The sequence below is a fragment of the Panulirus ornatus genome, chromosome 42 (genome assembly GCF_036320965.1).
Source record: "Panulirus ornatus isolate Po-2019 chromosome 42, ASM3632096v1, whole genome shotgun sequence".
Lineage (NCBI taxonomy): Eukaryota > Metazoa > Arthropoda > Malacostraca > Decapoda > Palinuridae > Panulirus > Panulirus ornatus.
The window spans coordinates 7,485,001-7,495,000 of NC_092265.1; the positions used below are offsets into that span (position 1 = coordinate 7,485,001).

At 40.9% G+C, this 10,000-nt stretch overlaps 2 long non-coding RNA genes across 2 annotated transcripts in view; one reads left to right on the forward strand and one right to left on the reverse strand.

Moving 5' to 3' along the window:
- Positions 1-10,000, reverse strand: part of LOC139762041 (uncharacterized) — a 66,134-nt gene that overhangs the window by 4,119 nt on the left and 52,015 nt on the right. The gene's annotated exons all lie outside the window — the stretch shown is intronic.
- Positions 277-10,000, forward strand: part of LOC139762040 (uncharacterized) — a 46,422-nt gene continuing 36,698 nt past the window's right edge. The window contains exon 1 of the long non-coding RNA XR_011715666.1: positions 277-377. This is a non-coding gene — a long non-coding RNA (uncharacterized lncRNA). The remainder of the gene's footprint in view (positions 378-10,000) is intronic.

Below are 10,000 nucleotides of genomic sequence, written 5' to 3' on the forward strand. Positions count from 1 at the left end.
CTTCTTCCTACACCATCTATGATCATCCCGGAGGTCGTGTGAGCCTTAGTGGCTATGCAGCTCGGCCACTCCCGAAGATGTTTTGAGTGTGGCGTGTATTCTTAATGGCGTTCACCGCCCGGGCGAAGGAGTATGTGAGCGTTCGCTCCGTGCATGCTCAATAGGGCGGTGTGCTTGGGGGCTGTGGGGGCACACGACCTCATGTGCTTGATGCCTGCGTTGCGTGGACCACCGCTGGTCAAGGGGTATATAAGGAGGAGGAGGGGGTCTTCAGCCGCCTCGTGGAAGGAGTAGCGTTGGATCTACGTCGTCCAGAGAGAGAAAGAGAGAGATTGAAAGCGAGAGATCGCTGGCTCTTCTGCCGTCTCCATCGAAACGTAAGCATTAATAGAAAATTAGTATCGTCACGTTCAGTTCCTCTTCCATCAATTTTTGTCAAAATTACGCGATTTATTAGTGTTATGAATTCACTTTTCTTTCTCATAGTCACATCTCATATGAGCTGGAATTTCGTAAACAAGAATGACTCTAGAGAATACTTTACGTGAAAGATAAATAGATTTGTCAAGATAGGTACAATTGGTTCATGACATATAGGCAACTCGCACTGCAGGGTACGAATTACGCGGCCACCGCAGACAACCGCCTTCGCCCTTGTCAGACGTACGATGTTGGCGCGTTTAATCTAGGCTATTATGGATGCCAGGTTATAAGGACACTATGGCAAGAACGTATCCCGAATCCTATTTCTAAGAAGGGGAAAAGTAGAATTCGAATCTCCATTGGTCTTCCATATTTCCTTATGTAGGATCTGTTATCTTTTTTTTTTTTCGTTCTTGTGAATGAGTGAAGTCTGAAGTTGTTCTTCCTGAACATGAAGAAAGAGAACACTGCGATGCACTGAACATTGTTCTTGCATATTTTGTCAAGTCTTCATTTGATTGTTCCTTTCTATGTCTGGTGTTATTGCATTCCTTCTCATTGTCTATATTTGTGAGTCTGTTTATATACATTTTTCTCATTTCATTCTCACTTTTTGTTTCTTTTCTGTACCTTTCTCATTCCTATTCCATCATACTAACGCACGTATCCACACAGTGTATATATATATATATATATATATATATATATATATATATATATATATATATATATATATATATATATATATATATTATGATTCATGAAAGATGATGATACACAAAATAGATTCCTAGGTACGTACATTCTTGAAAGACATTTTGTTCGCTGGTATGGATGATAACATTAGATGACCACCAGCACACAATTGCTCCACCTTCAACACTCCTTATCATGCCCCACGCTGATAACCAGGTCTTATCACACTTCTCTGATAACCAAACCTTATTGAGAGCGTCTCCCCTGATAACAGACTGAAAAATGTCTTCATTCATACAAATCAGATGGCTCCCTGAGAGTGTGTTTGTAACCTTCGCTCCAACAATTCACATTCGTTATATCTTTTTGCTTTCTTCCCTAACTGTTTGGGAATTGGATACCATAAAGAGACACCAAGTTATGAGGATGTGAATGTGTTGGGAAGAGGTGTTAGGTGGTAGAAAGTAGGAAGCGGAATGGATAGATCATATCATATATCTATCTGTCTGTCTATCCATCATCATCGTATATACATCATGTATTTGTTATTGAATATATCTATTCATCATTTGACATCGTCCCCTTTCGTGCTTTGGGCCAGGGAACATCATAAGCAGACGAATCTCTTTTGCTTACATCCAGTCTCTAGTCCACATGCATTATGTAACGGAATCCAAACCTACCATCCATATCCAAGCCACGCTAACTACTCCAGGGGTTAGGTTCGAGTACTTCATACGCCCTGGTTCACCTCCCTTACACCACGTCACCCCCCGTATACCACAGTTCTTTTATTTGCCGTACCCCTTATTCCCTCAGGACTCATTATACCAAGGCAGTTAGAGGACACTCACTATCACATGTCTCTCTGAAAATATCTATTCACATGATCAACTCACCTTCACGTCACATATCACCTCAGGGCGTTACCTTCCCAGCACATCCACTTTCTTCTTCCCATACTTTGCATCGAAAGCCTAGGCAGTCGAGACTACTGGACCACTTTACACTCATGTATTAACGATATCTTCCGTCAATGACGAAGACCTCTCCTTCCACACACACACAGTACTTGATGGGAGAGAGACTTTTGACGAAGCTTCCAGTTTATGACTGACCTCAGCTCTAAAAGAGTTCCATTTTCTGTCACGTCCATACCCACTCTCCTAAATCACTCCTCTCCCTCCACAAAACACACTCAAAGAGTCCTTGTCTTCGCCTCAAACAATGATCTAAATTCTATTCATGTCTAATCTCCGTTTCTTTCACACACTTTTTCACACTTTTTTAGCATTTTCTTGAGTTTCTGTCTGCAGTCTGCCACCAGAGTTGTGTCAGCTAGCAAATGACACCTCCTATGCACTCCTACCAACCCCACAACATACCGCAAACCCTTGTCGTTCTCAAAACTCCTCGACTCTACCTCCCTCACCACCCCATCCATAAACAGATTAAACAACCATGGTGACATCACACATCCTTGATCCACACCGACCTTCACCAGGAACCACTCACCTCCTTCCCTTCCTACTCGCACAAAGGCTTTACTTCCCGGTAAGATTTTCTCGCTACATATAGCAACTTCTCATTTACACAGAGGGTGCATCCCTCTCGTACACTTTCTTCAGATCCAAAAAACCATTAAGACAAAATGACTATTTCTAAAATATTTCTCACATACGTTCTTCAAAGTCGAAGCAAACCTCTCCCTAAACCCACGTTGCTCCTTCCCAATCAGAATATTCCGTGTTTTACACCACAATTCTCAGTCACCACTCTCTCATCTACACCTTACCTGGCAATGCTCAACAGATTCATACCTCTGTAATGCGAAAAATCTATTTTTGTTCTTCCTGCCACCAAACAAAGGGGCCCTGTACGTCCTCTCCAACAGGCTTTCAGGCACCTCATCTCTGGGGCAGTGCATGGGTCGAAGAGCCTGATCAACCATGGAACACAGACACACACAGACACACACACACACACACACAGACACACACACACACACACACACGCATGAAGAAGGGCGAGACTGAAGGTGAAGGGAGGGGGTGTTGGAGGACTTTGGAAGCCGATGAAAAGGGCAACCTGACAGCAGTTGGAGGGGAGGGTGGGTTAGTGGGCAGGAGGATAGGAGATCGAAAGGATAAGGGTCAAGGCGAAAAGAAGAAAGAGAGAGAGAAAAAAAAGAGCAAGAGAGAGATGAGGAAGAGAACTCGGAGAAGGAAGATAAACTTGAAGTTGGGGGAAGAGAGAGAGAGAGAGAGAGAGAGAGAGAGAGAGAGAGAGAGAGAGAGAGAGAGAGAGAGAGAGAGAGAGAGAGAGAGAGAGAGAGAGGTGGAAAGAAAGGGGAACTAAGATAAATCGATGAAGTAGGGAGATCGGGGAAAATGAAAAAGAAGTGAGGGTAAGGTGTAATGAACTGATGCAGCCATGTTAGAAGTCAAGAAAAATAGAAAAGAAGATTCAGATTCGAGCAAGTGTGAAATTCAATCTCAAGACTGAATCCTACAACTAGATTGAATACTAGAGACGGATCATAGTATGTGTGTGTGTGTGTGTGTGTGTGTGTTGACTCAGAGTTACAAAGTCAATGTCAAATTCAAAGTCACTAGATCAAAATAAACTCCACTGTGAAATGTTAGGTATTAACAACGAAGTTCTAAAAAAAAAAAGAAATATAACAAGGTGACATCAAAAACGAAATCACGGTCTCGAATGTAATTCAGAATTACTTAATTACATTGAAAAGCGAAGTTTAGATTATATTTACCGTCGAGGTGAAAGATGATGCTTGTGTATGAAAAGGAGCCAAGACAAACCATCATATAACGAACCAATTAACTAGTTAACAAACCAGCGAAACACATTACCAGTCACCTAACTGGCATATCTAACTGACAAACTAGCAACTGATCAACTGATGAACCAACCGCATAGCAAATCATTTGACTAACTCAGTCACTTGCATATTCACTGAATCTCTGACTCGTAGACTGACTGACTGACATGTATATTGACTGGCGAACAGACTGACTGGCACATGAACTACGCAGCTCACAGACTGACTGGCACATAAACTACGCAGCTCACAGACTGACATATTTATCTAACGAGCAAATTAGCTGACTAACCTTGTAACTAGCATGTTATCTGACCCAGCAAGCAAAGATCTAAAACTAACACAAACATAATTCAAATTTCAACCTTTGTAATCACCAACTTGACGGATTGACTCCCTAGCTAACTAACAGCTCAACCATTCATGTAGTTAACTAATGATAACCTAACCATAGCCTAAATAGCCATCTCGTTGGTTAATCTTATAGCTAATAGCTATGTGGTTAATCACACTAATAACTAGCATTGGAACGATCAAAATTTATAGCTGAGCAATAGAATACCTGAAAGTCTGAAAGAAATATCATCTCAGAAGTGAATTATCAAAATTGCTCACAGTATCAAAGACAATCTAAGTTGATAATCATCTATACCTGACAGCTTTGAAATCTCTTTAACTGTCTTATTAATGATCCCTCTAAGTGATTGTCAATAAGTTAATGAACAAATAACTTAAACAGCAAATCAAAACTGTCAAACAAATGGAATTAAGCAACCAATTGTCTTTCCAAGCAACTGTTCGCTCAAACAACTAAGCAAGATAACTGACGAACCATCCACACAACATTGTAACCACCACGCCACAGGAAGGAGCTTTCAAATCACCAAATTTCACGAAACTAACAACCCACCTGATTTCTTAAAACCACCAAGAACTAGCCATGTAACAAACCATTCTATGAGCTAACAAACCTCTTTATTGACTATATAACCTGCTAACAAACCACCCCTCATCCAACCACCTAATTACACAAATAACCATTCAACCCTATGATCATTAAACTAGTTACCACCTTCTTGAAGAATCACCTAAGAAACCATCAGACAACTATTAGTAGAAATACATCGCCCTAGAGGACATATTCGGTTATATAACTTAGTATCTACATATCTAACTAACACGTCATAAAAGTAACTAACCGCCCAATTAACCATCAGTGGACTAACTAGCCAGTCCGACTTGTAATTACTGTCTACCCCATGCAAATTACACACACACACACACACACACACACACATACACCAAATGCCTCATCGTATAAACTGGAGACTGGGGAACTTAATGATTCAATTCATATCCACCCTTGAGATCGGAGAACTTCATCATTCAACTGCCATTCGTCCAAGCCATTTGCGTTTTACTGTGAAGCCAGACACAGTTCCCGCGCCCGAGTTCTTGCACCTGCTGTCGACTGGGCAGAAACTGAGTTTATGACAGTGTTTCCTATTAAGGCAGCAGGAGAGTATCCTATATTTAGATCGCAGGACCTGGAGGGAATACGAAGTGCAAGGGGTTTAATTGGAACTCCCCAAAGGCACAGCATTCCACAGATGAAAGATGACATACAAGAGAACACATATCTCTCAGCGCATCTGAAATGTAGCCTTATTTTCTTTTAACTAACGAACGGAAAAGTCCTTTTAGAAAATGGAAATCGTAAAGGATGTATTTGAAAGTACCTTTAAGACATATATTCGCATATTGTTCCTATTGGTTTGACACCTTTATTGAAAAATTGCATCAATATCTTTATAAAAAGAGTGTATGATACATCCAGTGACGACAATGGAACCAAGATTACTCAATGGTAGTAACTCAGGTTTTATGACATTGCAGACCTTGATAATGATGCCAGTCAACCAAGACACGGGCCTGCACAGCTGTGGGGATGAGTTCTTTCCAAATTACAGGTGTGCAGAGAGAGTAATGTGGCTAAGCAAATCTAAGACAGGTACTTAAAGTACCTCCGAGGACGCCTCATCCAGTAAAGTAATTACGTAGTTGATTACATAATCAGCAAAGGAAGTCATAACACTTTAAAAAGTTCTCGCCTCCGAGATTGAACGTGGTGTTCTACGGTAGTGGTTACCCCACAGTGTATACCACCTGTGGGAAACGAAGGCCATTATTCAGATGGTAAGCGGTGTTGTTCAGGCTTAGAAGAAGTTTCAAGGCGTTAAACAAAGCTGAATATGAATGTAGTTGATGATCACGATTGATAACACATCTTACACACACACACACACACACACACACACACACACACACACACACACACACACACACACACATACACATACACACACTCATTGTTCATCGTTAAGTAACGCCGAAAATAAACGTGAGGTTAATCTATGTTATTTAACTGTGCAACATGAGATTCTAGGGAGAATAGGTTAGTTGAACTGGATGCTTTGAAGAGGTCAGTCATGAACCACTGATTTCGAATGGGTTTTTGAGCGTTTATCACAAAACCCGAGACAAAGAAGTCGTGTGTGTGTTTTGGCTTCTTGTTGATTGGCTGTTTGGTCTCTAGGCCCACGAATCACCAGGATCGTTAAGGCCATTAAGGTCGAGTGTGATAACCACTACTCAAAAAGATCTTCAACATCTTACTCAAGTGTGAGAGATGATTTCTAAACCCACAAACTCTCGCTATGTTCGTATATATATATATATATATATTATCCCTGGGGATAGGGGAGAAAGAATACTTCCCACGTATTCCCTGCGTGTCGTAGAAGGCGACTAAAAGGGAAGGGAGCGGGAGGCTGGAAATCCTCCCCTCATTTTTTTTTTTTCCAAAAGAAGAAACAGAGAAAGGGGCCAGGTGAGGATATTCCCTCAAAGGCCCAGTCCTCATCCTCTGTTCTTAACGCTACCTCGCTAATGCGGGAAATGGCGATTAGTATAAAAATATATATATATATATATATATATATATATGTATATATGTATATGTCCGACATTCCAGCATTGATTTAATCTCACTACCACCTTGGTGGATACTCTCGCACAGTAATCGTTCACAAAGGCAGACCAGACGCCTAAGAAAATAATAATAATAAAAAAAAAACTTTCGAAACAATGTAAGAACTATTCAAATAGGTGGGCATGACAGATCGTCGGATGTTACACTGTCGGCTCATAAATCATCGCTCAGACATCATGCTTCTGTGTCTTTTTTTTTTTTTTGATACGTCTTATGGTGCTATTGAGCATTACTCTAACGCCGTCCCTCGGCGGCGATCATAATGTCCATAGCACCATTACCCATTTACTCGCCTCTTACTCTATGCCTCTATAATCACCTCTGTAACTAACCAGCCTCCCGTAACTCCCAGACGTAATCTTTCAGTACCTCGTACGTCAAGATAAATTGCCTCGGACAGGCAGTTACGACTCTTAATAGCTTTTTAGCGAATCATTAGCACCATCAATCACTCAATGCAAAAAAAAAAAAAAAAAAAAAAAGGCAAGCGTTTCCAGACCTAGACAAGTGAATTAAATCCCCTGGATTAATCACCAGCAAGTGACGAAGACAAACAACAGAAACTCGCCTTGAATGATGGAGGCTCAGAGAGCAGGGCATCAACCAGAAGCACCAGTCACGAAGGAAAAACAAGAAAGGGAAGAACATAAGTAGCTGAGGCATATATATATATATATATATATATATATATATATATATATATATATATATATATATATATATACACACATACCACAGGGTACACACAGCAATACTAACAATCAGGTAAGAGGGAACACAAGTTTTCCTGCTCAACAATCAGAGGAAGAGTCAGTCTGGAGAGCTGGTGTCACAGCGACCGTGTTACAAGACTATTATCGCTTTACACATGTCATGATGTCAGGCACCTTCACCACCAAACTTACGATACATACATGTATATATATATATATATATATATATATATATATATATATATATATATATATATATATATATATATATATGGCATAAAGACATGCAAGGTTAAGAAAGAGGGAAACCCGAGTATAAAACACACAAACAGTCGTCATGAATATCAATCACTCATATAGATATGTAGATATATGTACTACACACACACACACACACACACACAGATAGATACATTCTTAGACCAATAACCACATCACATGCTACTCATAATGGCTATCAGGATCGCAGTACAACACCCACATGAACCAGGACCTAAACCTTGCAAGTCTTACAAAGTCCCACAACACACATCCCTCACACGGACCCTGGACTCCACACCAAACAAACACTCACACGAATGAGGACCCTCAAAACATACCATACACACATGGAATGTTCACCAAACCTCGTATGGTCCAGGATCCACTCTGGCCACTTATCATCCGATCAGATGATGATGATGCAAGTGAGGATTACCCCACTGGTATTATCCCACAAAGTCGTTTCGCGGTTTTAACGTCGAATAGGAGATTTGATCCTGTGTATAATAAGTGGTAAGACTGAGTTATCTCTATAATTCGCGAAACATGCAGATAATTTTGCCTTATTAATTTTCCTGCTTTTTTTTTTCTCCATCAAATTTGCTTAAATTTATATTATATGATTGAGATTGGTGGGTAGCTAATTCCTTTCTACTTAGAGGGATAAATCTTTGCTACTAGTTTATATTTTCCATTAATCTTTTTTTGATGTTCTATACAGACTCCATGCTGGCTTTGCTCTTTAGGAGAGCCTCGAACATATGCTAAATTTCGAAATGCTTGAGAAAAATTTTTCATGATCTTCGCCTCCATGATACACATATCTGAATAAATTTCCAGGTACAAAATTACATGCTGCTCATGAAAACGTAAAATACAGGGGAAAAATCCTAAGGCCTGATATTATCTCCGATCATATCTTCATCTTGCATCTGTTGAGATCTGTATTCTATTTATATGAAAATGTGTTACACGGGAGTAGATCCAGCACAGTTTCTTCCATACGTGCGGCTTGATCTCAGAACACAAGCAGGTGTAAGTTATTCCAGTCCTGATCCTCCTATCCGATGCTGAGGGCTTTGTCTGAACCGTGTGTGTTGGACATAATTCTAGCTTATCTCTCGGGAATACATCGCATAAATTCTTCGAGCTTTTTTCATAGACTGAATATATTGCAAGGGGGTGAACAGAGAGAGACCCAATGTGTCAACACCAGAGCCGAGGGCGAGTGGGTGAGTGGGTTTACAAGCCAGCGTTCGCTGCTCCTGCTGCTGATGTGGTTTATTTCCTGAAATGCATGTGGGAGGGTTTCGTTATTGCTGACGGTCGTGAGACTTAGTGTATTTTAAAGACTCATAAATCTGTCGTTCTGAAGTGGGGTGCGACACGGAATCTTTCATAAATAAGTAGAAGTCTTATAACGCCATCTTGCTTCACACACTCACACACACACACTCCGCACGCCCAAACAAAGGTGCTATAGTCTCTTGATTCGAGGCTGAGTTGCGAAACGCCCTTTACACTCCTCACGGACTGATAGATAACTCTGGAAATCTACTCTCCAAAGATTTTTCCCGCCGCGTTAGAAGTCGAGGCAAACACCCACAGCCCCCCCTCGAAAAAAGGACGTCCAATTTGATTCGATTTCCATCTAATATTAGGGATAAAAGACACAGATGGCGGGAGTGAGCGCTCTGTGATTTAAAAGAGAGGCGAGAGAGAGAGAGAGAGAGGAGGGGAAAAAAAATTTCTTCAAGAGAATGGAGCCCCCGTTTCTCCACCTCCCCCTGGTCAAGGGTAGATCTCCGATACCACATTTATTACAACAGTTAAAGGAGGCGCTGGTGACTCAAGACGAAGAAAGGAACACGCACGCGCTTGGGAAATCAGGACTCTTGACTGCCATCTCTGAGAGTGGGAGGAGGAGAAATGTCGATAAGGGAATACTCATAAAAGACAAATGATGACTAGAATTGACTGGATTCGATCCCACATCGAGTGTATGATGATAAT